General features: G+C 43.4%; 1 protein-coding gene across 7 annotated transcripts in view; it reads left to right on the top strand.

The window, feature by feature from the left end:
• The window catches only part of TDRD12 (tudor domain containing 12), a 234,520-nt gene that overhangs the window by 195,877 nt on the left and 10,970 nt on the right, over nucleotides 1-27,673 (top strand). The window lies entirely within an intron of this gene.

The following is a 27,673-nucleotide window of genomic DNA, read 5'->3' as shown; positions in this document are numbered from 1 at the left end:
ATAATAATGGGGAATTTCAATTATCCCCATATTGACTGGATACATGTCACCTCAGGAAGAGAAGCGGAGATAAAATTTCTCAGTTGCTTAAATGACTGCTTCTTGGAACAGCTGGTGCAGGAACCCACATGGGGAGAGGCAATTCTCTTGATTTAGTCCTGAGTGGAGCGCAGGATCAGGTCCAGGAAATAACCGTTACAGGACCGCTTGGGAATAGTGACCATAATATAATAACATTCAACATTCCTGTGGTGGGAAGTACACCTCAGCTGTCCAGCACTCTGGCATTTAATTTCAAAAAGGGGAATTACACAAAAATGAGGAGGTTAGTTAAACAAATTAAAAGGCACAGTGACTAGAGCCAAATCCCTGCAAGCTGCATGGAAACTTTTTAAAGACACCATAATAGAGGCCCAACTTAAATGTATACCCCAGATTAAAAAACATAGCTAGAGACTTAAAAGAGAGTCACCGTGGCTTAACCACAGTGTAAGAGAAGCAGTGAGGGACAAAAAGGTATCTTTTAAGAAGTAGAAGTCCAATTCTAGTGAGATAAATAAAAAGGAACATAAACACTGTCAAATCAAGTGTAAAAATGTAATAAGAAAAGCAAAAAAAAGATTTTGAGGAACAGCTAGGCAAAAATTAAAAAAGAAATACTGGCAGTCCCCGGGTTACATGGATCCGACTTACATCGGATCCCTACTTACAAACGGGGTGAGGCAACCCCGCACTAGCTGCTTCCCCCCAGCAGACCAGGGAGACGTGAAGCTAGCGCCCCCCCCCCCCCCTCCCCCAGCAGACAAGGGAGACGCGGAGCGGCTTTTCTCAGCAGACACCTCAGCTTGAGAATAAAGGACTGAGGGAAGTGAGGTGTGGGAGAATAAAACTGAGCTCTGGAGAAATGTTTGGCTAGAGTTTCCCCTACAATATGTACCAGTTCCGACTTACATACAAATTCAACTTAAGAACAAACCTACAGTCCCTATCTTGTACGTAACCCGGGGACTGCCTGTAAACTGTTTTTTAAGTACATTAGAAGCAGGAAGCCTGCTAAAAAACCTGTAGGTTCCCTAGATGATCGAGCTATAAAAGGAGCAATCAAGGACGATAAAGCCATTGCGGAGAAACTAAATGATTTCTTTGCTTCAGTCTTCACCGCTGAGGATGTTGGAGTGATGCCCAAATCTGCACCGTCCTTTGTGGGTGATGAATCTGAGGAACTGTCCCGGATTGAAGTGTCATTAGAGGAGGTTTTGGAACGAATAGAAAATCTCCGGGACCGGATGGCATTCATCCAAGGGTTCTAAAAGAACTCAAATGGGAAATTGCTGAACTATTATCCGTGGTTTGTAACCTATCCCTGAAATTGGCTTCCGTACCTAATGACTGGAAGGTAGCTAACGTGACACCAATATTTGAAAAGGGCTCTAGAGGCGTTCCGGGCAATTACAGACCGGTAAGTCTAACTTCAGTACCGGGCAAAGTAGTCGAAACAATAGTAAAGAATAAAATTGTGAAGCACGTAGAAGAACATAATTTGTTGGACAAAAGTCATCATGGTTTCTGTAAAGGGAAATCCTGTCTTACTAATCTATTAGTTTTTTTTGAAGGGGTTAACAAACATGCGGACAAGGGGGATCCAGTAGATATAGTATACTTAGATTTTCAGAAAGCGTTTGACAAGGTCCCTCACCAAAGGCTCTTGTATAAATTACATGGCCATGGGATGAGAGGGAAGGTCCTTTCTTGGAATGAGAACTGGTTAAAAGACAGTAAACAAAGGGCAGGAATAAATGGTAAATTTTCAGAATGGAGAGGGGTCACTAGTGGTATCCCCCAAGGGTCAGTCCTGGGACCAATCCTTTTCAACTTATTCATAAATGATCTGGAGAAAGGGGTAAGCAGTGAAGTGGTAAAGTTTGTAGATGATACCAAACTGTTTAGGATAGTCAAGACAGAAGCAGACTGTGAGGGACTCCCAAGAAGATTTCACCAAACTGAGTGATTGGGCAACAAAATGGCAAATGAAATTTAATGTGGATAAGTGTAAAGTAATGCACATCGGGGAAAAATAACCCCAATTATACGTACAGTATGATGGGGGCTAATTTGGCTATGACAAATCAGGAAAGAGATCTTGGAGTTATCGTGGACAGACCTCCGAAAACTTCCACACACTGTGCAGCGGCAGTCAAAAAGGCAATTAGGATGCTAAGAATTATTAAGAAAGGGATAGAAAATAAGACCCAGAATATCTTACTGCCCCTGCATAAAACTATGGTACGCCCACATCTTGAATACTGTGTACAGATGTGGTCTCCTCACCTCAAAAAAGATATTTTGGCCTTGGAAAGGGTTCAGAAAAGGGCAACTAAAATGATGAGGGGTTTGGAACGGGTCCCATATGAGGAGAGGTTAAAGCGACTGGGACTTTTCAGTTTAGAAAAGAGGAGACTGAGGGAGGATATGATAGAGGTATATAAAATCATGAGTGGTGTGGAGAGGGCCGATAAAGAAAAGTTATTTATTTTAGTTCCCTAAATAGAAGAACTAGAGGACACCAAATGAAATTAATGGGTAGCAGGTTTAAAACTAATAAAAGAAAGTTCTTCTTCACACAGCGTGTAGTCAACCTATGGAAATCCTTGCCAGAGGAGGCTGTGAAGGCTAGAACTATAATAGAGTTTAAAGAGAAGCTAGATAATTTCATAGAGGTTAGGTCCATAAAAGGCTATTAGCCAGGGGATAAAATGGTGTCCTTGGCCTCTGTTTGTCAGAGGCTGGAGAAGGATGGCAGGAGACAAATTGCTTCATCATTGTCTTCGGTCCACCCTCTTTGGGGCACCTGGTGCTGGCCACTGTCGGCAGACAGGATACTGGGCTAGATGGACCTTTGGTCTGACCCAGTACGGCCGTTCTTATGTTCTGTTCTTATGTAATTGGAATTGCTGCTAGCAAGTGATGTGAAGGCTAATGAGAGGTTTCTACTGGCATGTTAGCAATAAGAGGGTGATTAGAGAGGGTGTGGGGCCCTTACTGGATGAGGGAGGTAACCTTCTGACAGATGATGTGGGAAAAGCTGAAGTACTCAATGCTTTCTTTGCCTCTGTCTTCATAGACAAGGTTAGCTCCCTGACTAATGCACTAGACAATGCAGTATGGGAAGGAGGTGGACAGCCCTTGGTGGGGAAAGAACAGGTTAGGAACTATTTAGAAAAGCTAAACGTACAGAAATCCATGGGTCCGGATTTAATGCATCGAGGGTACCGAGGGAGTTGGCAAATGTCATTGCAGAGCCTTTGGCCGTTATCTTTGAAAACTCATGGAGATTGGGAGAGATCCCGGATGATTGGAAAAAGGCCAATGTAGTTACCATCTTTAAAAAAGGGAAGGAGGACAATCCAGAGAACTGCAGACCAGTCAGCCTTACCTCAGTCCCTGGAAAAATCATGGAGGGGATCCTCAAGGAATCCATTTTGAAGCACTTGGAAGAGGGGAAAGTGATCAGGAATAGTTAACATGGATTCATGAAGGGCAAATCATGTCTGACTATTCTGATTAGCTTCTGTGATGAGGAATCTGGCTCTCTGGATATGGGAAAGTCAGTGGATGTGATGTACCTTAACTTTTTAGCAAAGCTTTTGATACGGTCTCCCACAATATTCTTGCCAGTAAGTTAAGGGAGTATGGATTGGATAAATGGACTGTAAGATGGACAGAAAGTTGGCTAGAATGTCAGGTCCAACAGGTAGTGATCAACAGCTCGATGTCAGGTTGCAGTCAGTTTCTAGTGGCATCCCCAAGGATTGGATCTAGGACCAGTTTTGTTCAACATCTTTATTAATGACCAGGATGAGGGGATGGATTGCACCCTCAGCACGTTTGCAGATGACACTAAGCTAGGGGGAGAGGTAGATACGCTGGAGGGCAGAGATAGGATTCAGAGTGACCTAGACAGATTAGAGGATTGGGCCACGAGAAATCTGATGAGAGTCAACAAGGACAAGTGCAGAGTCCTGCACTTGGGACGGAAAAATCCCAGGCATTGTTATAGGCTGGGGACCTAATGGCTAAGTAGCAGTTCTGTAGAAAATGACCTAGGGGATTACAGTAGATTAGAAGCTGGATGAGAGTCAACAATGTGCCCTTGTAGCCAAGAAGGCTAATGGCGTATTAGGCTGCATTAGAAGGAGCATTGCCAGCAGATCTAGAAAAGTGATTATTCCTCTTTATTCAGCTCTGGTAAGGCCATATCTGGAGTATTGTATCCAGTTCTGAGCTCCCCACTATAGAAAGGATGTGGATGCATTGGAGAGGGTCCAGCAGAGGGCATCCAAAAGGATTAGGAGGGGTGGAGCACATGACCTATGAGGAGAAACTGAGGGATTTTTGTTTGTTTAGTCTTCAGAAGAGAAGAATGAGGGGTGATTTGATAGCAGCCTTCAGCTTCCTGAAGGGAGGTTCCAGAGAGAATGGAGAAAGGCTGTTCACAGTAGTGACGGATGGCAGAACAAGGAGCAATGGTCTTCAGTTACAGTGAGGGAGGTCTAGGTTAGATATTAGGAAAAGCTATTTCACTAGGAAGGTGGTGAAATACTGGAATGGGTTACCTAGGGAGGTGGTGTAATCTCCATGCCTAAAGGTTTTTAAGTCTTGGCTTGACAAAGCCCTGGCTGGGTTGATTTAGTTGAGATTGGTCCTGCCTTGGGCAGAGGGCTGGTCTTGATGACCTTCTGAGGTATCTTCCAGCTCTATGATTCTGTGATTTGGACAGGCCCCTCCAGGGCCTTCTGACTCCTTTTCACACCATTTGTAAATCAGCCAGCCTTTGCTGCTCATTCCCAGCATCTCCTGTGAGAAATCACGGATCTCACAGTTTTTTCCTATGCTGTGTTCAGTGATGTGAGGACATCACGTAATGCAGAAGAGTTACAGTTGAAATTACTGCCAGGAGGAAGAGTTGTGGCGGATGACATGGTGAGTGGGATGGACTGGGCAACTTGGCACTGCTTTTGGCTGTCTGAGAATACCTCTGGATATACAGTCACTTTTGGGCTAAGGAAAGAAACACTCAAGAGTGGGATTGCATTGTTTTGTGGGTGTTAGATGAAGACCAGTTTCTATAGCACCTTTCTTAAGCTGTTTGCAGAGCTGCCCTCTGAATTGTGGCACAGGGAAACATGAATGAGAGCTGCCTTCTCAGTAGAGAAGTATGTAGCAGTTGCTGTGTGGAGGCTGGCATGTCCAATTGCTACCAGTCTGCAGGGCAATAAATTGTATTCTGCTGTAGAGGAATGTGACTTGAATTGTGGCATCAGCCTGGTTTGCCAGAGAGTACATCAAAAGGAAGGAATACTTCTCAATGATGCTTCAGGAACTTGTGGATCACCATGGAAATTTAACGGACATAAATACAAGGTGAACTGGAAAGGTACATGAAGCACGCACCTTTAGGAACACTGGCCTATATAAAAAGGTGTAGGTGGGGACTTCCTTTCCAGAGCACAAGATTACAGTGGAGGGTGTAGAAATGCCCATAGTGATCTTCGGTGACCCAGCTTACACCTTATATCCCTGGCTCATGAAACCTTTCATGGGCAATCTGGACAGGAGTAAGGAACAGTTCAACAGGCTGAATTGATGCTGCTTGATACTGGAATATGCCTTTGGTAGATTGAAAGGGAGATAGAGGTGTTTCTATAGCAGGTGAGATCTTATGGAGGATCATATTCCCATAGTTTATACTACACTGCTACTTTATATATTATGCTGCTGTTTTCATAATCTGTGTGAAAATAAGGGTGAAATGTTTGCTCATGGATGGACCACTGAAGCACAGTATTTGGGTACAGCAGCCAGACACTAGGTCTGTGAGAGGAGACAATGGGACTGCCGTTGACATCAAGAAGGCTTTGAGGCATCATTTTGACAATGAGGGGTGTTGAAATGTTTCTTTTGGGATTGCTTCTCTGCAGCATCCCACTCCTCATCCAAAGTAACGCATTCTTGTGAAAGAAAGAGCTTTAATAGCATGTACCTGTGGCCTAAGCATTTTGTAGGGGTTGTGGAATAGAAAATAGTCATTGTACTATTAAAAATGTTTACCTTTATTGATCACTGCAAATTATGGTCACATACCTAGGATCAATGTTTTCTGGGAAGGGAGGGTTTAGGTTATGTAAAATCTCACGACTGCATGTAGGTACAGCTGTCAGTCACCTCTGTGATAGGGAGCGGAATGTGACAGAAAGAGAGAATTCCCAGGCAGATGTGTAGACGATAGGTTGTTGGACAAAGAATTCTGTAACTGGTACAAGGGAGGTCAAGACCATTTCTGTTCACTTTGCATCTTAATTAAACATCTGAACATCTGGTTGCTCCTCCATAACCTTGATCACAGTATCAGTGGTGTGTTTCTTATCTTTCTTTTCACTCAGCCATTGCTCTTCCATTTTTTGTGCTTCCATTGTGCTATGGTTCAGAACCTCCTTCATAAGTTCCTCCGTACTTCACTTGGGTCTCCTTAGTTGATACAGTCTGTCAGCGAGAGACATTTTCTGAGTTGTCAAGGTCTCATCTGCAACATAGACTGTAACAAAAGAGAGAATGTTAATTTCCTGCTCATGGTTGAAACATTTTATTGAAAAGCAGTTTTTTTTTTTCAAAACATGCTGCCACTTTTCCACTGGCCCTAGCAAGACTCACACATGACTGCAGGCACTTGTAAACATGATGAGTTTGGGGAAAGAGGAATGAGGAGTGTACCCAGAGGCATAAAAAATACAGTCCTGGCTAATGCAGCAGGTTTGCATGAAAATAATTCTAATGGTGTCTCATTTGTCCACAGGCTGTCATCGCATTTCCTAATATCTTACTCATAAGGGTAACCATGGAAACTCAGGCTCTACTTCTGATGCTAGTGGGTGTCGCCCCACTCCTTATGCAGGTCAATTATCTGCCATTTTGGTTCTTGCAATACAGATTGAAGAATGGTATGGGAGAGTGCTGTATCAAAGGGGTGAGGGGACACAGCTGCACTGTCATGAAATCTATGAGAGAAAATCAATAAATACCTCAGGTAAAGTTTCCAGAGCATCTCTCTGCAGGATTCAGTTGACATCGTGGTATGCATCAGCACCCTGCTTAGGCGTAATGTCTATCCATACTAGGCTATGCCATCTCACAGAAACACAGCCACCCTCATATGTTACTGTGACCTCCCTTCTCTACTACTGTACTCCTTGAGCCAGAGCCACTTACTTTCCCTTGCATCCTGCTTCCTTTTCAAGCCTCTTCCCTTGCATCCTGCTTCCTATTGAGATGCTGCTGAAACTCGCCATTTACCTCAGTACTTGAGAACAGCTCCTGGTTCTCTGCCACACCAGGCCGCCCTGCATCCTCCTGTAGCTCCCTCTCTTCATCTATAGTTTTATCCTCTGGGTTAAGTCCTCTTTTGGTTGACTCAGTTCCTCCGTGCCTCCAGACGTATCCACAGGATTCTTGGCTGGGGAGGTGGAATTATTTCCCAGGATTGCGTTCAGCTCCTTATAAACAATTTTTCTTGGGTGCAGCACTAGAACAAAAGTTGGTCTCCCTTTCCTTATGATGTGACTACCTCAGCTCTTTAATCTTTGCTCTGTAGTGCAGTGCGCCCTGATCATACGCCTTCACTCACAAGGCTCAAGAAATGTGGCCATATGTGTCCTCATTCCTACGGGTCATTTGCAGCTGGGACTGCACAGACTCCCTCTCCCTCTCCCTCCCCTCCCCCCCCCCCCCCCCCCCCCCCACACACACACACACTGATAAAATCCAAACATTTTGTGATGATCTAAGCAGGAGAGTCAACCATGATCAGTTAGGAAGATGCAATGAGAACAATCTATGCTAAGCCACCGAGCAGGAAATGGAGTTTAAATTTCCTGATTGTCTGGGGTGTACAAGGGGGGAGAATGGATTGCTGTTTATCTGGCTGCAAGGCAGCAGAGTTTAAAGTGCTGCCCGGAGTGCCTACATGAGCATTGTGGGAAACATCCTGTGGGAAACATCCTGTATTTCAATAAAGGCATTAACCCCCCCCCCCCCCCCCCCCGTGGTGCATGCTGCATGATTGTTGACAGTAAAGGGAGGGAGAGAGAAAAAAGTTCCTTGTGGAGGTGGAAGTTTTTATCCCCAAAACTGGGCATTTTTTGTGACTTGTCGCAGTGGTTAGTTGGGGAAAATAGCTGTTCCGTCTGTACAAGCTTTTAAGTGTTTTATTGCCATTCTTATTCAGTGTGCATGTGAAGCTGTTGGTGAAAGTCAGCAACAAGAAATGGAGGCATGACATTTTCAGATGCAGACCAGACCAGACTTTGTCTCATTTATGTCTAATGCTGACATAGCAGTTAAGGACCTTTGCCTATGTCTAGTAGAGATTGGGGAGTGGATAACAGGTAACTGGTTGAAGCTCAATCCAGATATGACTGAAGTATAATAGAACCACAAAAATTAAGGACAAGATTAGGAGTGAACCTACGGTTCCTGTGCCTAAGCGGGACCAAGTATACCTAGGCCATCCTTGACTGGCATTTGTCCAGTTCATAGATTATCTAAAGATTATCTAAGTTTATAGATATCTAATCTGTTCCTTGCTGCAGATTAAGCCTGTTGCTATTTATCCTACCTCTTTACAACATCTCTTAAGATATTTGAAGACTGTTTCCCTACTTTCTTCTTTTCTGAAGACTAAACATGCCCAGTATTTTTAACTTTTCATCATAGGTTGTGTTTTTTAAACCTTGTATCATTTTTGTTGCTATCTTCTGGATTTTCTCCACTTTATCTATGTCTTGTTAGTGTGATGCCCAGTATTAGACAGTGCTAAAGCCTCGCCAGTGTCAAGAACAGGAGGGTAGTTACCTCCTAGATCTTACATATAACATTGCTTTCATATATCCCAGAGTGGTGGTATCCTTTTTCATAACTGCATGACATTGTTGACTCATGCTCAGTTTGTGACCCAGGAAAACATGCAGACCCTTTTCAACAGTAGTACCTCCTAACCTGTTGTTCCCCATTTTGTAGTTTTGCATTTGATATTTTCTTCCTAAGAGTAGCTGTTTGCACTTGATTGAATTTCATGTTTTTTACCTCAGAGCAAATCTCTGATTTGTCAAGGTCACTTTTTGAGTTTGTCTTTGAAAGTGCTTGCAGTTCTTTCCAGGTTGGTGTGATCTGCATATTTTATACTCGCCACTCTATCATCAAAGGCATTCGTGAAAAGTTTGAATAATCCTGGAGTCAGGGCTGACACTCCCCGAAAGTCCCACTTTAAGTACCCTTCCAGTTTGACAGCAGACCATTTAGAACTACTTTTTGAGTATGGCATGTCAACCAGTTTTTCCACTTAACATAAGAACATAAGAACGGCCGTACTGGGTCAGACCAAAGGTCCATCTAGCCCAGTATCCTGTCTACCGACAGTGGCCAGCACCAGGTGCCCCAAAGAGGGTGGACTGAAGACAATGATCAAGCGATTTGTCTCCTGCCATCCCTCTCCAGCCTCTGACAAACAGAGGCCAAGGACACCATTTTATCCCCTGGCTAATAGCCTGTTATGGACCTAACCTCCATGAAATTATCTAGCTTCTCTTTAAACTCTATTATAGTCCTAGCCTACACAGCCTCCTCTGGCAAGGAGTTCCACAGGTTGACTACACGCTGTGTGAAGAAGAACTTTCTTTTATTAGTTTTAAACCTGCTACCCATTAATTTCATTTGGTGTCCTCTAGTTCTTCTATTTAGGGAACTAATAAATAACTTTTCTTTATCGGCCCTCTCCACACGACTCATGATTTTATAGACCTCTATCATATCCCCCCTCAGTCTCCTCTTTTCTAAACTGAAAAGTCCCAGTCGCTTTAACCTCTCCTCATATGGGACCTGTTCCAAACCCCTCATCATTTTAGTTGCCCTTTTCTGAACCCTTTCCAAGGCCAAAATATCTTTTTTGAGGTGAGGAGACCACATCTGTACACAGTATTCAAGATGTGGGCATACCATAGTTTTATACAGGGGCAGTAAGATATTCTGGGTCTTATTTTCTATCCCTTTCTTAATAATTCCCAGCATCCTATTTGCCTTTTTGACCGCCGCTGCACAATGATTGGAAGTTTTCAGAGAACTGTCCACGATAACTCCAAGATCCCTTTCCTGATTTGTCATAGCCAAATTAGCCTCCATCATACTGTACGGATAGTTGGGGTTATTTTCCCCGATGTGCATTACTTTACATTTATCCACATTAAATTTCATTTGCCATTTTGTTGCCCAATCACTCAGTTTGGTGAGATCTTCTTGGAGTCCCTCACAGTCTGCTTCTGTCTTGACTATCCTAAACAGTTTGGTATCATCTGCAAACTTTACCACCTCACTGCTTACCCCTTTCTCCAGATCATTTATGAATAAGTTGAAAAGGATTGGTCCCAGGACTGATCCTTGAGGTACACCACTAGTTACCCCTCTCCAATCTGAAAATTTACCATTTATTCCTACCCTTTCTTTCCTGTCTTTTAACCAGTTCTCAATCCAAGAAAGGACCTTCCCTTTTATCCCATGGCCATGTAATTTACACAAGAGCCTTTGGTGAGGGACCTTTGTCAAAGGCTTTCTGAAAATCCAAGTATACTGTATCTACTGGATCCCCCTTGTCTGCATGTTTGTTAACCCCTTCAAAGAACTCTAATAGATTAGTAAGACAGGATTTCCCTTTACAGAAACCATGTTGACTTTTGTCCAATAAATTATGCTCTTCTACATGCTTCCCAATCGCCTCTAGAGCCCTTTTTAAATATTGGTGTCACGTTAGCTACCTTCCAGTAATTGGGTACGGAAGCCGATTTAAAGGATAGGTTACAAACTACAGATAATAGCTCAGCAATTTCCCATTTTAGTTCTTTTAGAACCCTTGGATCAGGGCTGTCCAAACTTTTTTCAAAGAGGGCCAGATTTGATGAAGTGAACATGCGTGAGGGCCGACCATTTTGCCTGACATTCTTTGAACCATTAAAATTAAAAACAAATTAACTATTTTATGCAAAGTTTATTGCAAACGGCATACTTTTCATTTCGTCACATGGATCACAAATCTAAACAGGTGTTAAATCACTCTGCCTTTCATATCTGAAGGCCAGATAAAAAAAAATCCAGGAAGCTGAAATATATGTCAGGAACATTGTAAAGTACATTACATATTATTGGTAATAGAGGTTGTCTGTCAACTTTTAAGTTCAAAAAATATGAACAGGAACATAACACCAAGTATACATGTTGTGTCCAAATATATTTATAACTGATTTAGACCAACTGACATTAACTGAGATTTTACAATGTATTCATCTCAATACATATGGATTCGTTGGGGGCCATAAAAGATAGATATTGCCAAATTACCTGGGGGCCGTATTAAACCGGAACACGGGCCGCAATTGGCCCACGGGCCGGACTTTGGACATGCCTGCCTTGGATGAATGCCATCCGGTCCCGGAGATTTGTTAACATTAAGTTTTTCTATTTGTTCCAAAACCTCCTCTAATGACACTTCAATCCGGGACAGTTCCTCAGATTCATCACCCACAGAGGAGGGTGCAGATTCAGGAATCTCCCCAACGTCCTCAGCCTTGAAGACTGAAGCAAAGAAATCATTTAGTTTCTCTGCAATGGCTTTATCGTCCTTGATTGCTCCTTTTATAGCTCGATCATCTAGGGGACCCACAGGTTTTTTAGCAGGCTTCCTGCTTCTAATGTACTTAAAAAACATTTTGTTATTTCTTTTTGAGTTTTTGGCTAGCTGTTCATCAAAATCTTTTTTTGCTTTTCTTATTACATTTTTACACTTGATTTGACAGTGTTTATGTTCCTTTCTATTTATCTCACTAGGATTGGACTTCCACTTCTTAAAAGATACCTTTTTGTCCCTCACTGCTTCTTTTACATGGTGGTTAAGCCACGGTGACTCTTTTTTAGGTCTCTTGCTATGTTTTTTAATTTGGGGTATACATTTAAGTTGGGCCTCTATTATCGTGTCTTTAAAAAGTTTCCATGCAGCTTTCAGGGATTTGGCTCTAGTCACTGTGCCTTTTAATTTCTGTTTAACTAGCCTCCTCATTTTTGTGTAATTCCCCTTTTTGAAATTAAATGCCAGGGTGCTGGACTGCTGAGGTGTTCTTCCCACCACAGGAATGTTGAATGTTATTATATTATGGTCACTATTCCCAAGCAGTCCGGTAACGGTTATATCCTGGACCTGATCCTGCACTCCACTCAGGACTTAATCGAGACTTGCCTCTCCCCTTGTGGGTTCCTGCACTAGCTGCTCCTAGAAGCAGTCATTTAAGCCATTGAGAAATTTTATCTCCGCTTCTCTTCCTGAGGTGACATGTATCCAGTCAATATGGGGGTAATAAAAATCCCCCATTATTATAGAGTTCTTTATTTTGGTAGCCTCTCTAATCTCCCTCAGCATTTCAATGTCAGTATCGCTGTCCTGGTCAGGTGGTCGGTAATATATTCCTACTGCTAATTTCTTCTTATTGGAGCATGGAATTACTATCCATAGCGATTCTATGGAACATGTTGATTTACTTAATATTTTTATTTCATTTGATTCTACATTATCTTTCACATACAGTGCCACTCCGCCACCCACCTTGCCTACTCTATCCTTTCGATATATTTTATATCCCGGTATGATTGTGTCCCACAGATTTTCCTCATTCCACCAGGTTTCAGTGATGCCTATTATGTCAATCTCCTCATTTAATACGAGGTACTCTAGTTCACCCATCTTATTAGTCAGACTCCTAGCATTTGTGTAAAGCACTTTAGAAATTTGCCACTGCTTATTTGTCTGCCCTTCCCTGATGCATTGGATTCCTTTATAGTAATTTCATATAGACCACAATTCTCCAGTTTGCTTATGAGCATGTCATATGAGATGAAGGTTCCCTCTAAGTTGCGCAGTAGCGCAAATGTGCAGCTGCTTAATGAACCCCGCCCAGGCGCTCAGGTCTGCTGTTCACAAAGCTGCCTGGCTTGGGAAGAGGCACTTCTTCCTCAGCTACAGCTTCAGCTCCCTGCTAAGGGATGGAGCAATGAGCATCTCCCAGCTGGAAGGAAGGAGACACGAAGAGGGAGGGAGTGGAGTAAGTGGCTGGGGGAGGGTCGGTGGGAAGGGGAGAGGAAGGAAGGGGGAGTTTGGCGTGTCCCATCTCCCAGCTGGGCTGTAGCAGCCAGGAGGAGAGACTACTCAGGTTACAGTAGTTTGTGAGAGAGCCAGCACTGTCTCCAAAGACTCAGACTGCTTGGGGTTAGTGGGGAAATGGTGGGGCTAATGGGTGCTGGTGTTGGGGTGTAGGGTGTTGTGGAGAGACCTCTGACTCCCAGCTGGGCTGCCACTTCAGGTGCCTGCAACTCTGAGAGAGAGGAAACTCTCCCAGACCCTAGCTGGGCTGGGGCCAGAGTGGGGAGCAGATTGCAAGGGGGTGTAAAAGGGAAAGAGAAAGTGGCTGGATGCCTGTGTCTCTCTCCTGGGTGGGGAGGAGAGGGCCAAAATTTCAGGTGGGTTATGCTGGCATACTGGGGCATGAGGTTACATGGAAGATGGGTTGCTGTTGGGGAAACTCCCTTCTCTTATTAATGCAACAAAGGGAGCTTAGTCCAAATACATCTTCCCTTTTCTTGTTGAGGCTGGAGTGAGGAGAAGTTGGCATTAATTACCAATTGATTGGTATGATAATTACAAGATCTGGAATATGCCAGGAAAAATATGATGTGGGGGATGAAATAATAATGTAGCACCCTGCTATTTTCCACTGTTAGACTTAGACCTGACACAAAATAATGTATCCTCTACAGTTCTAGACCAAAATATTTTGTATATGGTACCTGGAGGGAAAGATAAAAAGGTTGATTTTTGGCCATGACGACAAGTAGCCATCTGCCTGGACATGTTAGAAAGTCTGAGCTAAAATATAGTTTGTTTGGAGCTAGACAGAACCAGAGTAGAGAAGTTAGGAGAGCTGAGAGTCTGATTTGCAATTCTTAATGCAGGATCTGACTTCATTTGTTTTGGTGTTTTTCTCTTGTAAAGAAGTTAGGCTGCTTTCATAGATAAGGATTCAGGCTTTAGTGAATGAATACTGGAGCAAAAGGCCTAGCTCATGATATTTGCATGATTACATTTCAAACAGTTTTCATGGGTGTTACTGGCTTATAAGAAAAAAAGATTCTTCTAACAGAATATTTTGTGAATGTTGTACATACGTGGTGCATGTTTTTATGGTTTTACTTAATGACCATCTTTTTAAATTTATTTATATAGCTGTTTTCAATATGCCCCATTTTGGTGTGTTTACTAGCTTGAGTTGTTAGAATGGATGATAATACATATACTCCAATGGTAGTTTTTATTCTTTTTATTTGATTTTTTTAAATAAACATCTTAAGCATTGCTTCTTGTTAATTATCCCTTGTTTTAATATTTTTTTCCATATCTGTAAACTGTTTAAAATATAAATTTGTTTAAGTATTATGTTCTGCACATCCACACACAACCACACACATCCACACACAACCTCAGTATTGGTGTTGCACATAAGAAATTTCAGCCAACCCAAAAGAAAGTTCCACCGATCCAAGGATGGAAAACATTAGTGAACACTGTATGAGACTGTCAAAAGTGTTGTTAAAATCAAGATATGTCACGTCTACTGCTACTTCTCTATTCACTAGACCAATAACCACGTCAAAGAAGGAAATTAGATTGGTTTGGCATTGGTTTGGTAATCCACATTAGGACCCCTACCCTGTTGTTGGCACAGGTTTTTCTCTTTCTGTCTTCACCTAGACTTTCAGCTGGCTTGCCTCTCGTCAACACCTGGGCCTCAAAACAAGTGTGTATATTCTTGATGTGTAATGTAATACCTCCTCCCTTTTTATCTTGCATATCATTTCTGAACCAGCATATACCTCTCTACACAAATATTCCAAGTTCTGAAATTTATCCCACTGAGTCTGAGGGATTTCAATTAAATCATAATTTAGCTTATGTGCTAATACTTCCAGATCTTATTTATTCTCCATCCTCCTTTTTTTGTATAGACATTTAAGATTGTGAGCCGATTTCCCTACTGTTATCCCTGTTGTTGCTCCTATAACATTGCTCTACAGCCAAAATGCTTCTGAAATAAATGTAGTCAAACTTTACTAATTCTGGGTCACTGAGAATGAAAATGATGCTTAAAATTGTTGATTGGCTCTAGTTTTCAAGATATGCTATTGGGTCAGTATATTCGACCTTTGACTTGCGAATGGCGGAGGATACGTGAGTTATAAAGGGAAGGGATCTCAATTTAAACCAGAAATGACTAAAATACATCTTTGACTGGATCTATGAATAAATCTATGACTAGGTTTGGACAGTACTTGCTTTTTAGGCAAAACAATGAATGATGCAATCTGAAGCTGGTATTGCATCATACGTGATATGAATTGCATCATATTATTCCTAGAAATCATGGATGTTTTGCTGCATAATGGCAATGTTTTGCCATTAATTCCAGTTGGTCATGCAGTCCATATGAAGGAAACCTATGACAACATGAAACAACTTTTGAGGTGCATAAACTATGACCATCATCAGTGACAACTTTGTGGCGATTTGAAGGTTGTTGCTCTCTTGCTTGGTCTGCAGACTGGATACACAAAGTGTACTGCTGTTTTCTCTGCAAATGGGATAGTCGTGCAAGAGATTCCCACTACATCAAGATAGATTGGCCACTCCGACAGTCATTGGAGCCTGGGAGGAAAAGTGTTCAGCATCCACCACTTGTTGAATCAAGGAAGATTTTGTTACCACCCTGACACATCAAGCTGGGTCTGATGAAGAACTTTGTCAAAGCCACGGACAAAACACAAGCAGCTTTCAAGTACCTCCATGGAAAATTTCCAACGTTAAGTGAAGCTAAGATAAAGGAAGATGTCTTTGTTGGTCCTCAGATTCGTGAACTTCTTCGAGATGATGCATTTGACCATGCACTGCGTGGCAAGGAAAAGATGGCATGGAAAGCCTTCCAGTTAGTGGCAATAAATTTTCTCGGAAACAACAAGGCAGACAACTACAGGTTGTTGGTGGAAAACCTCCTCGAGGCATACAAAAGCCTTCCTTGCAACATGTCACTAAAGATACATTTTTTGCACTCTCATCTAGATTTTTGTCCCCCGAACTGCGAAGCAGTGAGCGACGAGCACAGCGAGCGATTTCTCCAGGACATCGCAACAATGGAGAAACACTATCAGGGCAAATTTTCAATTCCTACCCTCAACATTTAGCTTTGTCATAGTTACCTTTTTAATGCCTGTTTGTGTGATTTTTGTCACTTTCCTTTTTTGAACCTAATTCAAAATCTACCTCATGGGGCTGGTGAGATGGTGTATGAATATGCTCTTTTTGTTCACTGGATCTATTTTTTTCTACCAATCTTCCTCCTCCTTTGTGTGGCCCCATGGGTGCTCCCCTCTAGGTGTCGGGTCCTGTCCCGGCGCCGCAGCTCGGAGAATTCTCATAGTTGTGCTCCGCCAGCCTGTGCATGCGCAGCTGCTCCAAAACGCCATTCCTGCCTTTGATCAGCTGCGCACAAGCGGGCTGGCAACCGTCAGTTCCTCTCAACTGCCTCAGGTTGTGGTCGGAGCTCCTTGTGTTCTCATATCTCTTCTCTCAGTAATGATCTTAGTTAGTTGTCTTCACTGTAAATAGTTAAAGTTAATGTTAGTCGTGTTCCTGTTCTACTGTTTCTACTGATCTTCTATTTAAAAAAAAAAATTGTTTTCTCTTCAAATCAATTTCTTCAAGCGCTTTGGCTAGACGCTAAAGAACTGAAACTGACAAGGATCGAAAGACAGAGATCAAGCAGGATTGGTGTCCAGCCACCCTCACCGGCTCCTAGCAATGCCAGGGTCTCCCGGTTTTAAAAAATACTCAGTTTGCCGGGAAGCCATGCCAGCAGCTGACGGCCATGATGCTTGCATTAGGTGCCTGGGTGAATCACACATCCCTCAAAAGAGCACCCACAGTTGCAAGCTCACATCCAGGGCCCGGAAGGAGCAGGAGATAAAGGTCCAAATGACGTCCTTTGGCAAGGCACTGCAGCCTGACCCGATGCCTCCCTCAGCCACCGCAAAAACCTCCATTTATAAGTGGGGAGCAGCTTCTCCGGGACCGGCGATTTCAAAGAGGGTGAAGCTGTCCCCGACGCACTCCCTCCCTCCGGCAGCCTCAAGAGCTTCGGCAGCCTCCAAAGTGACCCCCACGGGGTCCCGACACTCTACTGGCCCGGTGTCAGGGAATCGCAAATGCCGAGGGCTCGGGCTGCTTCGGTGCCAGCATCGGCTCCGACTCTGAAACTGACAAGCGAGTCGGCACTGGCTTCAGCCTTCCCGGCTCACAGTACAGCGCTAATGCTGCAACTGACAAGCCAGCCGGCGCCGGTTTCAATGGCACCGGCTTCAGCGATGCGGGCTCCAGCAGCACCGCTTGGCTCCAGCAGCACCACTTGTGGCGGCACCAGCTTCAGGACCGCTCTCTTCAATGGCACTGGACTCGGGTGCAGGTCCTTGACACGGCACCATCAGCAATTTTAGCAATGTCGGCACCGTGCATTCTGCCGGCACCGACAGCAGAGCAGATACAGCTGATCTCCCCCGCTCGGGCTCTGTTTTCACTCTCTCCAGTTGCCATGGAAACTGACAGTGCCTCAATGCTTAGGAAAACTCATGTAGGGGAGAGGTCTGCCTCCCCATTTTTCTCACCAGGACCATCTCCATCACCTCCAACGCATACACATTATCATGACTATAGTGTCTCTCTGGTCCATGTCACATACAGATGGCGCAATTACAGAGACACAGTATATTTAGAAGCGCTCCAGTCCCGCTCACGATCTCGCTCACCCGGATAGTCTTCTAGGTACAGGTCCTCTACATGCTCTCCACGACGCATCTATTACATCCAACACCGTAGTGCACGCTCGTCACGTCATTCTTCCCCGTCACATTCTGAGCGCTTCTATGGGCACTACTATTGCTCATATGACGATTGTCCCAACCGTGAACATGTGTTGTCATCGTATAGGGGATCTACCTGCAACTGTCGCTCACCAACTGCGCAGTACTTACCTCAACAACTGCAACAGTTAAACTTACCTCTTCCATCGATGAGTCCAACTATCCAACAACACCAGTCCGAGCCAGAAGAGGAACAGCTGTCTGAAGCAGAGGACCTCAAGCCAGAAACTTCTCCGGCGGACTGCGCATCTTCATCACCAGATGAGGCAGTATGCCCAGGTGAATTTTCTCCCCCGGATGACCTAAAACAATTCCAAGATCTGTTTAAACGAGTACCAGGCACGCAGACAATACAGCTGGCAGATGTTCCAGTTAAAAAGCACCACCTCTTAAAGAATCTCTGTTCGCAACAGCATGCAAGGATCGCTTTACCGATTGACGAAGCGATCCTGGAAGTGGCGGGTGAGATATGGCAGACGCCAACATCGGCTACTCCTACGAGTAAAAAGGTCGATAGGAAATACTTTGTGCCGGCAAAGGGGTTGGATTTTCTATTCATAGACTCATAGACTTTAAGGTCAGAAGGGACTATTATGATCATCTAGTCTGACCCCCTGCACAATGCAGGCCACAGAATCTCACCTACCCCCTTCTAGAATAATCCTCTCACCTATATCTCAGATATTGAAGCCTTCAAGTAGTTTGAAGACCCCAAGATGCAGAGAATCCTCCAGTTGTGATCTGTACCCCATGCTACAGTGGAAGGCGAAAAACCTCCAGGGCTTCTGCCAATCTACCCTGAGGGAAAATTCCTTCCTGACCCCAAATATGACGATCAGCTGAAGACTGAGCATGTGGGCAAGACTCACCAGCCAGATACCCAGAAAGTTCTCTATAGTAACTCCTATCATCCCTCCATTGACCTATTTACCACTGATAATGAATGGTAAATTAGTTACCAAGATCATGTTCTCATCAAACAATCCCCTTCATAAACCCATCTTGTTTAATCTTGAAGCCAGATGGATCTTTTGCCCCCACTACTTCCCTTGGAAGGCCGTTCCAGAACCTCACTCCTCTAATGGTTAGAAACCTTCGTCTAATCTCAAGTCTAAACTTCCTACTAGCCATCTTATATCCATTTGTTGTTGTGTCCACATTGGTATTAAGTTTAAATAATTCCTCCCTGGTATTTATCCCTCTAATATATTTAAAGAGAGCAATCATGTCCCCCCTCAGCCTTCTTTTGGTTAAGGTAAACAAGCCAAGCTCTTTGAGTCTCCTTTCATAAGACAGGTTTTCCATTCCTCAGATAATCCTAGTGGCCTTTCTTTGTACCTTTTCCAGTTTGAATTCATCCTTCTTAAACATGGGAGACCAGAACTGCACACAGTATTCTAAACGGGGTCTCACCAATGCCTTGTATAATGGCACTAACACCTCCTTATCCCTACTGGAAATACCTCGCCTAATACATCCCAAGACCGTATTAGTCCCCAGCTTATAACTAAAATTCTTGTTATTAATCCCTAAATGCATAATCTTACACTTCTCACTATTAAATTTCATCCTATTGCTATCACTCCAATTTACAAGGTCATCCAGATCTTCCTGTATGATATTCCGATCCTTTTCTGAATTGGCAATAGCTCCCAACTTTGTGTCATCCGCAAATTTTATCAGGACACTTCCACTTTTGGTGCTAAGGTCAGCAATAAAAAGATTAAATAAAATTGGCCCCAAAACTGATCCCTGAGGAACTCCTTCCAACCTGACAGTTCACCTTTCAATATTACCCGCTGTAGTCTCCCCTTTAACCAGTTGCTTATCCACCTCTCAACTTTCATATTAATCCCCATCTTTTCCAATTTAACTAATAATTTCCCATGTGGTACTGTATCAAATGCCTTACTAAAGTCGAGGTAGATTAGATCCACTTCATTTCCTTTATCTAAAAAATCTGTTACTTTCTCAAAAAAGGAGATCAGGTTGGTTTGGCATGATCTACTTTTTGTAAAACTATGTTGTAATTTGTCCCAGTTGCCATTAACCTCAATGTCTCTAACTACTTTTTCCAAGATCTTGCATACTACAGATGTCAAACTAACAGGCCTATAGTTACCCGGGTCACTTTGTTTCCCTTTCTTAAAAATAGGAACTTTATTAGCAATTCTCCAGTCAAATGGTACAACCGCTGAGTTTAGAGATTCATTAAAAAATTTTGCTAATGGACTTGCAATTTCATGTGCCAGTTCCTTTAATATTCTTGGATGAAGATTATCTGGGCCCCCCGATTTACTCCCATTAAGCTGTTCCAGTTTGGCTTTTACCTCAGAAATGGTAATATCTACCTCCATATCCTTAGTCCCATTTGTTATGTTACCATTATCCCTAAGCTCTTCATTAGCCTCAGTAAAAACTGAAGCAAAGTATTTGTTTAGATATTGGGCCATTCCTAGATTATCCTTAACCTCCACTCCATCCTTAGTAATTAGCGGTCCCACTTCTTTTTTTGTTTTTTTCCTATTTATATGGCTGTAAAACCTTTAACTATTGGTTTTAATTCCCTTTGTAAGGTCCAACTCTACCTGACATTTAGCCTCTCTCACTTTGTCCCTACATGCTCTAACCTCAATAAGGTAGCTTTCTTTACTGATCCCTCCCTTCTTCCACTCCTTATATGCTTTCTGCTTTTTCTTAATTACCTCTCTAAGATGCTTGCTCATCCAGCTTGGTCTAAAACACCTGCCTATAAATTTTTTGATTTTTCTTGGGATACAGGCTTCTGACAGCTTCTGCAACTTTAACTTAAAATAATCCCAGGCCTCCTCCACCTCAAGATCCAGAATTTCTTTAGTCCAATCAACTTCCCTAACTAATTTCCTTAATTTATTAAAGTTAGCCCTTTTGAAATAAAAAACCCTTCTCAGATTTATTTTTATTTATCCTTCCATGTAATTTGAATTGAATTAGCTCATGATCACTTGAGCCAAAGTTGTCCCCTATAACCATTTCATTTATGAGGTCCTCACTACTCACCAAAACCAAATCTAAAATAGCATCCCCCCTTGTCGGTTCAGCAACTATTTGATGAAGGAATTCATCAGCTATCACATCTAAGAAAATCTGAGCCCTATTATTATTACTAGCACTTGTTCTCCAGTCTATATCTGGAAAGTTCAATCACCCTCAGCCTAATTCATTGTTACTTGATGCAGCACAGCGAAGGGCTAAAGCACCGCAGTACAAAAGTAAGTTCCCCGATAAAGATAATAAAAAATTAGATATATTTGGTAGGAAGGTCTATTCTTCAGCCACACTCCTATTAGGCAGCGCAAACTACTTGGCCCATTTATCAAACCACAATTTTGACAATTATTCGAAACTAACGGAGTTATTACATCATCTTCCAGACAATAAGAAACCACTACTAAAAGCAATAGTACAGGAAGGATATACAACATGTAGCACTGCATTGCAGATGACAGTGGATGTGCCTGACACAGCGGCGCGAGCCACGGCTACGGGTATCGCAATGAAGAGATTGTCATGGCTTTCGTCTGCAAGAGAACCAAAAGAGCTACAAAGCAAGGTTGAGGATCTGCCTTTTGATAAGCTTAAGCTTTTCGCAGCAAACACCAATGAAGTCCTCCATTTGGGCAAAGATTCTCGCACCACCATACGTACACAGGAGATGTACACTCCTTCCTTTAAGCGTAGGCGCTATTACCCTTATCAGCGAAGATATGATTTCAATTTTCCCAGACAACAGACACGTATTTCAGAGAACCAGCAATCTAGACAACATCCTCAGCGGAAATGTCCCCAGCAAAATCGTTCAGCCAATCAATCTTCAGCCAAACAGCAGATTTGACTTCTCTGTCGAGGACACAAGTACGCCTTCCATAGTCAATGCGGAAAACAAAACTCTTCATCTCTTTCACTATCGACTGAAAGCATTTCACCATCAGTGGTCCAACATCACTACAGACAGATGGGTACTACAGGTGGTTCAGTCTGGCCTCTCTATTCCCTTCCTCTCCATTCCCCCTTCCACTCCACCCACCCCCGTCCCTTTTCAGGGACCCCTCTGACGAGCAGCTGCTGAGACAAGAAGTTCACCGCTTGCTCGCGATCAGGGCAATAGAGAGAGTACCCTAGCAGTTTTGGGGAAAACGTTTTTACTCCCGATATTTTCTCACACCAAAGAAGTCGGGAGACTGGAGACCCATCTTAGACCTTTGAAAGTTAAATCACCACCTTCGAAAACATCAATTCAAGATGGTGACCTTAGCAACTATCATTCCGTTGTTAAACAAAGGAGACTGGCTTGCAGTCCTCGAACTGCAGGACGCTTCACGTCGCTATTCATGTGGCTCACAGACACTTTCTTCGATTCCAGTTGGGAAACGAACATTTTCAATACAGGATTCTACCATTCGGACTAGCGTGTCTCCCCAGGGTTTTCACCAAAACCCTAGCAGTAGTGGCGGCCCATTTGCGCAGGACGGGAGTGACAATATTCCCTTATTAGGCGATTTGTCTTGTCAGGGGCACAACAGATATGGAGGCATGTCATATGATGCAGGCAGTATCCAATGAGTTTGCATCCCTGGGCCTTCTCATAAATGTAAAAAAATCATCATTGATTCCATCTCAATATCTGGGGTTTTTTTTAGGTGCACGACTCGACTCAACCGTGGCACGGGCATACCTACCGATGGTACGTTTTGTGGCGATCCAAGACCTTGTACATACCGTGACGCATGCTCCAATAATTCCCACACGTGTCTGTTTACAACTGATGGGCCACATGGTGGCTTCCACCATCGTGGTGAGGCATGCAAGGTTACATTTTCTCTGCCTCCAGCATTGGTTGGCCACGATTTACAGTCCAGCAAAACACAGCATTCACAGACCAGTGGCAGTACCACAACATGTACGAGAGTCCCTTCAGTGGTGGGCCAAGCCGAGCAATCTTCTCATGGGCATCCCATTTCATCGCCCACAACCTAAAAGGCAAATAACCACAGATGCCTCCCTTACGTGCTGGGGGGGCGCACGTGGACAACCTGACGATTCAAGGTCGCTGGTCAACTCAAGAAATGATGTTACATATCAATGTGCTCGAGTTACTGGCGGTACGACATGCTTTCAAGCATTTTCAGTCCCACATACGGAATACAACTACCAGAATCATGACGGACAATATGGAAACCATGTTTTATATCAACAGGCAGGGAGGCGCCCGATCTCGTTCTCTGTGTGTGGAGTGTGTCCGGATATGGAATTGGTGTATTCACAACACCATTTGAATAGCATCCTACCTCCCGGGTGTCGACAACTTGATAGTGGACTCACTCAGCAGGAGTTTCCCTCCCGACCATGAGTGGGAAATGTGCATGGATGTTTTGAGCCATATATTTGTTCGGTGGGGCTTTCTGACAATAGACTTGTTTGCGATGGAAAACAACACGAAATGCCCCACCTATTGTTCAAGAACCGGAATAGGATGTCATTCACTAGGAGATGCCTTCCTTCTCCATTGGGGAAGGTCGCTGTTGTATGCTTTTCCCCCAGTGGTTCTAATACCCAAGGTTCTCGAGAAAATCAACATAGATGGGGCTCAAATAATTCTTATAGCCCCGGCGTGAGCTCGTCAACCTTGGTTCTCAATGCTCCACCAGATGTTGATAAGAGCACCATACTCTCTCTCTTCTCCCAAATCTCTTGACCCAGAACAATGGATCCCTGCGTCATCCAAGACCCGAGATTCTACACCTCACAGCATGGATGCTCGTTGGTTTAGCGATTTCGAACAACTCTGTTCCCAGAGGGTCAAGTGGGTGTTGATGCATAGTAGGAAAGAATCTACACAAGCAACGTATACTGCTAAGTGGTCCAGATTCCAGGCATGGTGTGCGGTCAACAATCTAGATCCCTGCTCCACAACCTTACCTCGTATATTGGAGTACATTTTACAGCTCCATGACAATGGGCTGGCAGTAGCTTCCCTACGAGTGCACTTGGTAGCGATTAATGTCTTTCATCATATGGACGAGTCCTTCTCTCTATTCGCCCATCCCACTACAAAAAGGTTCTTAAAGGGGCTCTCAAACCTTAATCCACCCCGGAGACCCCCTCCACCTTTGTGCAATCTGGATCTAGTATTGGACACTTTATCTCATCCTCCCTTTGAGCCTCTAGCCACGGTTCCGTTACACATACTTAGCATCAAGCTTTTGTTTCTCCTTGCCTCAGCTCATAGGGTAAGTGAGAGAGCACTTTTCATGGCTTCGTCTCCTTATACAGTTTTTTCTAAAGACTCAGTGACATTGAGAGATCACCCAGCGTTTATTCCAAAGGTCTCGTCTGATTTTCACGTCAATGAAGCAGTGGTTCTACCATGCTTCTTTCCTAAACCCCATACCTCAATGCAAGAAGCGACACTGCATGCGCTGGACGGAAGGAGAATCTTGGCATTCTACATTGGACAGAACGCGAGACTTTAGGAAAATGGACCATTTAATAGTATCATTGACAGACCGTTCTAGAGACCAACCACTGACCTGTCAGCGTATCTCGAGACTGATAGTTTCATGCATATCTATGTGTCACTCTATACGGGGAAAACCTCTACCATGTCCTCCAAAGGCTCATTCCACCAGAGCAGTTTCCACTACTACGGCCTTCCTGACGGGAGTTCCATTTCATGACATTTGCAGGGAAGTGACATGGTCCTCTAATGTCACCTTTATGAAACATTATGCAATAGTTGAGCATCTTGCTTTGGACTCCTCGGTGGCTACTGCAGTACTTAATCATGATCACAAATTTTAATTCTGGAGCACTCCGGACTCTTTTTGGGTACTGTTCTGAAGTCACCTAGAGTGGAGCATCCACAGGGCTACTCAAAGAAGAAAAAGAAGTTACTCACTCTGTGAAGTAACGATTGTTCTTTGAGATGTGCCCCATGGGTGCTCCACGACCCACCCTTCCTCCCGGCTCTGGATTTGTTTCTTCTCTCTTTCAGATGAGTGGATGAGAGGAACTGACGGTTGCCATCCTGCGTGTGGCTGATCAAAGGCGCGAACGGCGCTTTAGAGGAGCCGCGCATGCGCGAGCTGGCGGAGCACAGCTATGAGAATTCTCCGAGCCGTGGCGCCAGGATGGGACCTGACACCTAGAGTGGAGCACCCACGGGGCACATCTCGAAGAACAATCGTTACTTCACAGGGTGAGTAACTTCTTTTTCCCAGAGCAGCATCCCATAGTGAAGATGCCAAAGACTTTACGCCAACTTCATCTTCATAGCCATGCATTCATCTTCAGGGTGTTTATCCCTGCCCAAGCCTTTATTTTCAGCCAGGAGGATGAAGAGAAACACAACCTGCATTTTTGATTCTTTCCGCTTGACACCCAAAGCCCTGTCATCACTATCAATGCTGACCTGCTCAAAGTCATACCTAGCAGTATCGTTACTGCCTACATGGATGGATGGCATGGAGTAATAGTTAGGCACTGTTAACCTCAACATTCTTTGACAGTAGGTTGGAAGAAACAGACAAAAACATTGTAAACAGCCAGTCTCACTGATCAATGGGGTTTGTCTGTCATTTAGTTACAAAAGTTCACAGCTCTGGGGTGATTTTTGAATCAATGACTCATGCTGGATAAGTTCCTTTCAACAGCAATCCTTTCCATATGTTTCTGGTGAAGAAGTTATATGATCTTACCTCTCAAATGCCTGTTCTGCTGGTGGTGTTCAGACCTTTGTCACCTTAAGATTAGATAATTGTAATACACTCTACATCTTCAATTCGTTTGGGCACTGACAGTGTAGTACAGAATGTAGCAGCCCACTTACAATAAGGTGTACTCCTAATCTACATTACCTGCCTGTCTTCGTTGGGGAGGGATTTACGATTTTGGCCTACCCTAATTGTCCTGGTACCAATTTATATGGAAGATTGACTCCACCTGTCACATGCTGGTCAGATCAGCAGAGGTGCATGAGCTGGGACTGGAAGGTGAGGCAGAACAAGGCTTGAATGATCCTTGTAACACCGCTTTGGACCTGGCAATTTTGTTTCTCAGGTCTACTATGCCTGTTGAGAAGACAGGTGATCACATTCCGCAGATGGAAAGACATTATCTCTTAGAGTGTTAGTATAGTACTTCACTCAGATCTAGCTTCTCTTCATTTCATAGCATGGTGGATATGTGGATAATTTCCCAGAGAGTAAAAGTCGACAGCAGAAAACCTTCCACACAGCATAATTTTCTATTTGGGCAAAAATAAGGATTTGAGCCAATTAATTTCCCCATCTTGTTCCATTTTGAATATTTAACTTTGAGAATCAGGATTATCTTTGAGTTCCATTAAAGTGCACTTGATAGTAATCTCAGCCTGTTATCCATTAACAGCAGGTTCTTCAGTTTTGTTTGCATCAAATAGTTGCAAGATTTCTAAAGAGTTTGAATCAGATATTCCCTCCAGTTAGGATGATTTCTTCTTCCTGGGCTTTGACTCTTCTTCTTTAGTTGTTGATAGTTTCTCTTCCCACAATCTTTATCATCTTGTTTTATGCATTATTTATTGTCAAAGCTGCATTCCTATTGGGAATTACAGCAATTTATAAAAGTGAAATTCTAGCTTTCATTTTCAATTCTTCATGCAAAGAAATATTAAGACCTTTCCCAACTTCATCCCACAAGTGGTGTTGGATCTTCATATTATTTCTCCCGCAATCCCCACCCACACACCCTTGGGCTGGTACATCTTATGGAGAATCAAAACTTCATATCCTGCATGCCAGGACAGTTTTTTTTGTTCTCTAAATAGAATGAGATCTTTTTGATGATCACCCACTAGTGATCAACAGGTGGCCTGTGGTAGCAAGACTAAATGGAGAATAACCTCAACTCAGATTGTCTAAATAGATCATTGCATCAGGACAATGTGTAAATTTAATTAATTAGATCCTCCAGTACAAACAACCAGAATCTTGTCTTCAGCAGCATATTTCTGCTAAGTTTCAGTACTAGAAATCTGTAAAGCAGCAATGTCTTCTTCAGTCCATACATTTACTAAACATTATTCTGGGGTGGGAGCATCAAGAGTAGATGCCCATTTTGGCAGGTTGGTTCTCAGTCCTTATTTTGATGATCTCCAAGCTCCATTTCCAGAGAGATAAAACTGCTGGATAATCACTGTACTTGGGAAACATATGCACAGAGACCTAGAAAAACACATAGTTGCTTACCTTACACCAGCTGTGTTTATTCAAGATGTTCTGTGCACCTAGATCCCACAACTAACCCTTCATTCTCATACTTTCCCATCTGGTCCCTGGGTAGTAAAGGGACTGGGGAATAGGAGGGGTCATTCCACTCTTTGTCCTTGAGAGTTGGAATCTAGGTGCATGCATGGCACACAAATGGTCCCTAATGGACACTGCTAGATAAAACTTTCTGGACCTCTGTGTAAAGAAAGGGTGCATATGGTCCCAAAGTGGGGCTCACATGCAAAGAACATCTTGAAGAATCAATTTTACTGTAAGTAACT

This window comes from Pelodiscus sinensis, chromosome 12 (assembly GCF_049634645.1).
Source record: "Pelodiscus sinensis isolate JC-2024 chromosome 12, ASM4963464v1, whole genome shotgun sequence".
Classification (NCBI taxonomy): Eukaryota; Metazoa; Chordata; order Testudines; family Trionychidae; genus Pelodiscus; species Pelodiscus sinensis.
The sequence above is the reverse complement of the archived record's forward strand: the minus strand, read 5'-3'. Positions and strand labels throughout refer to the sequence as shown.